Source organism: Thunnus maccoyii, chromosome 11, assembly GCF_910596095.1.
Source record: "Thunnus maccoyii chromosome 11, fThuMac1.1, whole genome shotgun sequence".
Classification (NCBI taxonomy): domain Eukaryota; kingdom Metazoa; phylum Chordata; class Actinopteri; order Scombriformes; family Scombridae; genus Thunnus; species Thunnus maccoyii.
The window spans coordinates 30,329,693-30,336,029 of NC_056543.1; the positions used below are offsets into that span (position 1 = coordinate 30,329,693).

Consider the following 6,337-nt stretch of genomic DNA (forward strand, 5'->3'; position numbering starts at 1 on the left):
AGTTAAGAAGAAGTAAGAAGAAGTAAATGTAGATGGATGCAAATAGGATTGGGTTGTGGGACGTTACAGCTGACTTCCTGGCTTGTTAGCTTAGTTTGTTAACTAGCTAACTAGCCATCTAATGAATTAACCTTGGGTTAGCCTTCGATTAAGACGCCATAGTTAGTAAATCAGCATGCACCAAAGTCAAAATATAATGGAAAAGTGGTAGAATTTAGGGTGTTAATACTTTTGAAAAAAGGTGTCTGTGTGAGGTTGGAAAATAAAGGTCCACCACGTTAGTTAGCTAATGTTACGCAATGTTAATGTTAAACTTGCCATACGGGCAATGTAACGTTAATGTAACATTGATGCTAGACTTGGCTAGGTATGTTAAAAAGTGGCAAACTGTGTGAAATTACAATAAGGTGTGTGAAACTTAAAAATATTGATGTCACATTTCAGCATGGTTCCAGAAATAATGTTAACCTTGATGTTGCAATATGTTATTGGTTGAGCTGGAGCTGGTTATAGAAGCTATATGGTATATATATTTGACGGCCCAGGAACCCAAACTTTATTATTTTTATTTTTCAATATTATCACTAAAACAGGCATTTTAAGATTATTACACTCCAGAAACCAACTGATTATGGTCGACTGTACCCTGAGACGTTGACATATAACATTACACCTGCATTTCAGGAGGGATTGTGCAAAGTAGCTTAATGTTTATTAACACAGACTATATTGAAAGTATGTTTTTTAATTATTGATGTGTCGTTATATGTGACTTCAGTGAAAACTAAGCTTCTATGTTGCATTCAGATTTTTTTACGTTGTTGTCCTTTACACTCACAGAACTAAATTGATGTCAATCGTGTGTTACATAAGTGAATATAGTATGAAAAAACTATGCATTTTACGGTCATGTGAATAATCTTCAAAAATAAGTGTAGGAATAGGCCTGTAACAAGAATAGACAATGCAACAGATAGAATATGACTTTGATGTCCACCACCCTTTTTATTTTTTATTTTTTGCTAAGAAATCTGTGAAGGAGGTAACCTAACACATATATTACTTTACATATCTATTTGTCTGTGTTAAGTTTTCCTCTTGGTGATCCAGACAGGCTGGACCAGTGGATACTGAACATGAGAAGACAGAACTGGACTCCTAACAAGACTTCTTGTCTGTGCAGTGAACACTATGAGAGTCTGACTCCAGAGTACAGAGACCTTTTTTCATATATTACAAAGAATCAAGCAACTTATTGGTTTAAATTGATGAAGTATTGGCTTTAATATATTAATATACATTACAATACATTACATAAATTACTAAGTTACATACATACATTACTAAATACTTGATTAGGGCATGTCTTGCTCTGTGCCATCACTGTTAAGGTGAAATTACTGACACACCAGTGAAGTTTAGTGTTCCCCTGATGCAAAAGGCTATATGAAGAGTTTACCAATTAAGCAACATGACAACACTTTTTTTGCCAACTTTCAAATTTCTGTGCATTTAATGCAAATACCCTTTATTGTAGAGTGAGAATTGCTACAATTTTTCCCCACATACTGTCTGTGAAAAATTTATGGGAAAAATTATTCTCCAAGTGAGACAGCTGAACATAGCATGATTATATGGTGGTAGTAGGCTTTGAGAGCAGATAATATTCTTTTAATAGCAAAAATACTTTTAATAATAATAATAATACATGCAGTTCATCCACATAATAATGTGGGTGAATGTTGTACATACTCCAATTGTTTTTAGTAATACACTGTTAAATTTAAAACCACATTCAAATACAAAGGTGAATATCCAAAGAACTTAAACACACAAAACTCTTTTATGAATAACAGCCACTTACTCTGCAATAATGCCATATTTTTTATGTTTCTTGTAATTTTTATAAGGGGTCACTGAATGGTTTGATGAGTATGAAAATGATGTGAATCATATGCTATGATCTTCACAGTCACCAGATCTCAACCCAGTTGAACACTTATGAGAGATTTTGGACCGGCGTGTTAGACAGCGCTCTCCACCACCATCATCAAAACACCAAATGAGGGACTATCTTTTAGAAGAATGGTGTTCATCCCTCCAGTAGAACTCCAGAGACTTGTAAAATCCATGCCAAGGCTCACTGAAGCTATTCTGGTGGCACTTGGTGGCCCAACACCTTACTAGGACACTTTGTTGTTGTTGGTTTTCCTTTAATACATGTGTGTCAGAATGTGGCCAACACCTTTTTTGTAGTTTTCAGACTTAGAACATGGAAAATGGCAAGTACTGAGCCTAACTCTCTTTGGACAACATTGTAAATATTGAGCCTGCATATCTGAGATATACTCAACTGTTAGATATTAATTTAGAGCCTGCATATACAGAGAAGTACATACTGGAGAGGCACTTGTATACAGAGAACCCCACCAATTGCCAGGATGATTTTAAGTTGGAGTCTGCATGAATGGGGCCCAATTGTCCAGGAAATACTCTTAAAAATCATAGAATGCTGAGATGCTACATCAAGACAAAACATGCAAATATAACATACTAAGTTGTACATAGAACCTTTACATATGGAGCCTACTTTAAATCACACAGATATTGCTGCTTAATGTCAGGGGCTTGCCCTTGTCAAATAAAGACTAAGCATATGAAAGACTGTTCAATATCTCTTAGAGTCTGCATAAACGGGGCCCAAGGCGATATTGATCTGTTAACTATGTATCATGTGAAATACATATACAACCTCCATGGTCAATGTTTATATGGATAGTTTCTGGAATTGTGTGTCAAAGTTAAGAAACAGTTCACTGCATGTTTAAAAAGAGCACAAAAAATCTGTAAAATAAAAAGCGTTAAAAAGAGTATTTTTCTGATTCTCTCATTTACTTCAGTTGCAAACATCAAAAAGGTAACATCCATGGTTAGTTTGATTTTATGTTATGGATACTTAAGTTATTGAAGTGTGTTACACAGTAATTTAGTATTGTAGGTTATGTTATAGATATCTGAATTGAACAAAAAGTGGCTTTGAATCCAATTTTAATTCAAATTGTTTCTTAGGTGAATTTTTTAGTCTGATTGCTGTTTTCATTGGGGCTGGGTGGAATAACTGTTATATTATTATATATTAATATATACAATATTGTGATGGGACAGTAGATATCTCTGATTTTGGATCAATAATATGATATGGCATAATTCTTTACCTAGTTTGAGAGGCTGTGTGGAAAATAAAGCATTCTGCACACAGAATAGTTTTGAAGCACCCTAAGAGTTATCATTTATCTGTGATGTTGCGACCACTGAGAAGGCCTTGTGGGTATTTACACAGGTATTGTGATCCTTTATATAGTGAGGCCAAAAAACCTCCATGCAATCGGCTGATAGAATGCACCTATTTTTCACAGGTGCATTCAATCAGCTGATTATGTTTGTTTTTGAAATATAAGCCTCACAATGCCTGTATCTGGGTATTTGCCTGAGGAAGACCTTCTCAGAGTTTTCAATATGGCAAATAAATTATACCTTCTAGGAGGCTTCAAAACTATTCAGTATGCAGGTAATTCTTTGTTTTTCACTTTGAGCCCTTTTAGCCAGCACCTGACCCACTGATTTGTTTGGATGTGCACACATTCTTCTGTGTTTAAACTAGACTCTTATCGGAGCAGCAAACAAAAGGCACTCCCCAAAACCTTCTCAGGCTCTAGTGCTGGGTGTAAGGCTCCTTAGTTATCTTCAAGTGGATTTGTATTGTATGATTTGCTTGTCCTTTCAATTGACAGTCAGATTTGGATGTGAAATCTAACATTTTCAGTCAGTAATAAAGAGAAAAGGAGTGCAAATATAAATAGAATTTATTGAAATTTGAACCAGAAGTTATCATAGATTAACAATATATAAATAAATATGTAACATGTAAAAGTAAACACATTTAGTCAAATAAAAACAGACCAGGCCAGCATGGGCCCAGAGAGTCCATGGGGTGGTAGGGGGAAAAGGGGATAAGGGTGGGATTGTAGGGATGAGGAAGAGCAGAGGTGGTAAAAGTGTTATGATTACAGATGTTCTTTTTTACCCACCATAATGAATATAAAAAATAAATTCAACATCAGCCATGACAGTCTGGGCTATGTTTAGGCCTAACAAAATTCAAAAGTAGTGACACTGCCAACTGTAAGCAGTTCACTGTTTGGAGGTGGTCTTTAAAGGGAATTAGCCAATGTACTAGCTAATTGCCTTAACACACTCACACAGAGTGGTTGAGGCCTTAAGGCTGATATAGACTTCCACATAGGCGCTTTATCTGTGGTGGTTTCGGGGGGTTGAGCATTTATAGTTCCATGAGACATTTTTGCTAATCTCTCCTCCAGCCTGCAGTGCTGCATCACCCTATGCACAGTTACATTTTGGTAGTATATAGGTGTACATAGGCTCCACTGGTAGGCTCCTTGGCCTATGCTGGGTTCGGCAAGACTTCTGATGGCATTTTCACATTCAAGTATAAATTAAACTCTCTACTTTTTCAAGATTACAATCTGTACGTCAATATCAGTGGAATTCCTTTTTAGACTGTTATGGGATCTCTCTTAACCTGGTTTCCTCAGAAAGCAGAGGTTGCATTGTCTAACACAGACATCTGATGTCAGCTCCTTGATTTTTGCCTATCATCTCAAATGTGATTTACTATTTGTGAAGGACATTCAATATTTGGAATGTTTTAGGGTTGAAACCAGTGTTCAAGAAGTTTGTTGTGTGTTTTTCTTTTCTCAAACATAGGACCAGTATCCCCTCCCTTTTTAACAGCAATTAGGGATCTTTGAGGACCCATCAGCAGACCCATCAGCCACAGCTAGTGTGCATCAGCCATCTGACCAGCCAAGCACACCAGTTCGTCATTGTTGCCCAAAATGACAAGATCACCATTCCACTGCACAGCCTAACCTGTGCCTTGGATAAGTTGTTCAAGTTTTACTGGGTATGCAATGTTGCTTATCCTACTACAGTATCTATGACTTGCCAGTGTCAAAGACTGCAAGACGATCCAAAGTGTTAGAGCTCATTGGCAAGCTTCAGGCTTTGGCCTAAATCAACTCAGCATGTATCATTACCCTATATGTAAACAGCCAGTTACTGTTGAGATCAGGAAACTGCTACATGTAGTGCATTCTCTATCTGACAGTCAGGATTATACCGTTATCTGCAGTCAAAATAGCTGCCAGCAGACTAACCATAATCTGAATTCCTACTCAAGGCATCATTCCAGAGAACATAGATCTGGGGACACTTATACAAGCAATTTGTCTAATCAGACTTTGGATGACAATACAACCACCATCTGTGAAGAAACTGATGTAATACAGGACACTGCAACATAAGATGAGGATATTGATGTAGAGACCGACTTATCTTCACCTACTTTTGTCACAAAAATGTACTCTGCTTCAAATACAACTTTAAGTGATGTACAAAGGAGTGTAACATGCACTAAAGAACTATTGGACAGGACAGCAGATAGCCTTCAAGCATCCATCACTTCATTGCTGAGAACTTTGTCAGTACCACAAGACAATAAGGATGTTGTCTCATTAAAGACTTTGAAAGTACTCCAAATGTATTTGATGATTTGGACAACCCCTATAAAATGACTAAATATTTTAAAGATAAATATTCTCTTGTGAAGCCAACAGAAATCTTCCTAGGCCACAGAGCTGACACCACAAGAACAAGTGCATTAGCCAATCACTAACAGCTAATACTTTTCAGTATATTTTCATACTTGAGACACTAAAATTTATATTCTGTGATGAGAAAATGCAGACCTTTTATTTGCAATCTCACAAGAGTACAGATGAAAAGATGCATGATTACTGTGATGGTGCTCACTTTGCCAGGCATGACACAAAATAAAAGACATCCAAATGCCCTACAGATTCAGCTATACTTTGATGATCGGGAAACCATAAATCCTCTGGGGTTGAAAATAAAGATTCATAAAATGGGGGCTGTGTATTTCTCCTTAAGAAACCTACAATTCAGGCTTGGTAAATATCCATCTCTGCCTTCTGTTCAATTCCATTGACAGAGAAACATATGTTTTTGGTTTTTGTTTTTTTTTTGGTTTTCATGATGTCCTTGAGGATGTTGCATCTTCAGAGGTAAAACTACTACTTCAACACTATATTTATGAGGAGAAACTATTGTTCCTGGAACAGTTAAATAAAAGAATAGTCAGCTTTGATTATGGGTATTCAAATTAGAAAAACAAACCCAGTGCCATCCTCAATTTGAGGACATCTGAGACTGCTATTAGATAGACCACAGTGCAAAT

At 36.5% G+C, this 6,337-nt stretch overlaps 1 long non-coding RNA gene across 1 annotated transcript; it reads left to right on the forward strand.

The window, feature by feature from the left end:
• The first annotated feature begins 3,482 nt into the window (after nt 1-3,482).
• On the forward strand, nt 3,483-5,612 carry LOC121907470. The gene is made up of 2 exons (XR_006098883.1): nt 3,483-3,568; nt 4,786-5,612. It is a non-coding gene; the product is annotated as an uncharacterized LOC121907470 (long non-coding RNA).
• Nucleotides 5,613-6,337: the final 725 nt, after the last annotated feature.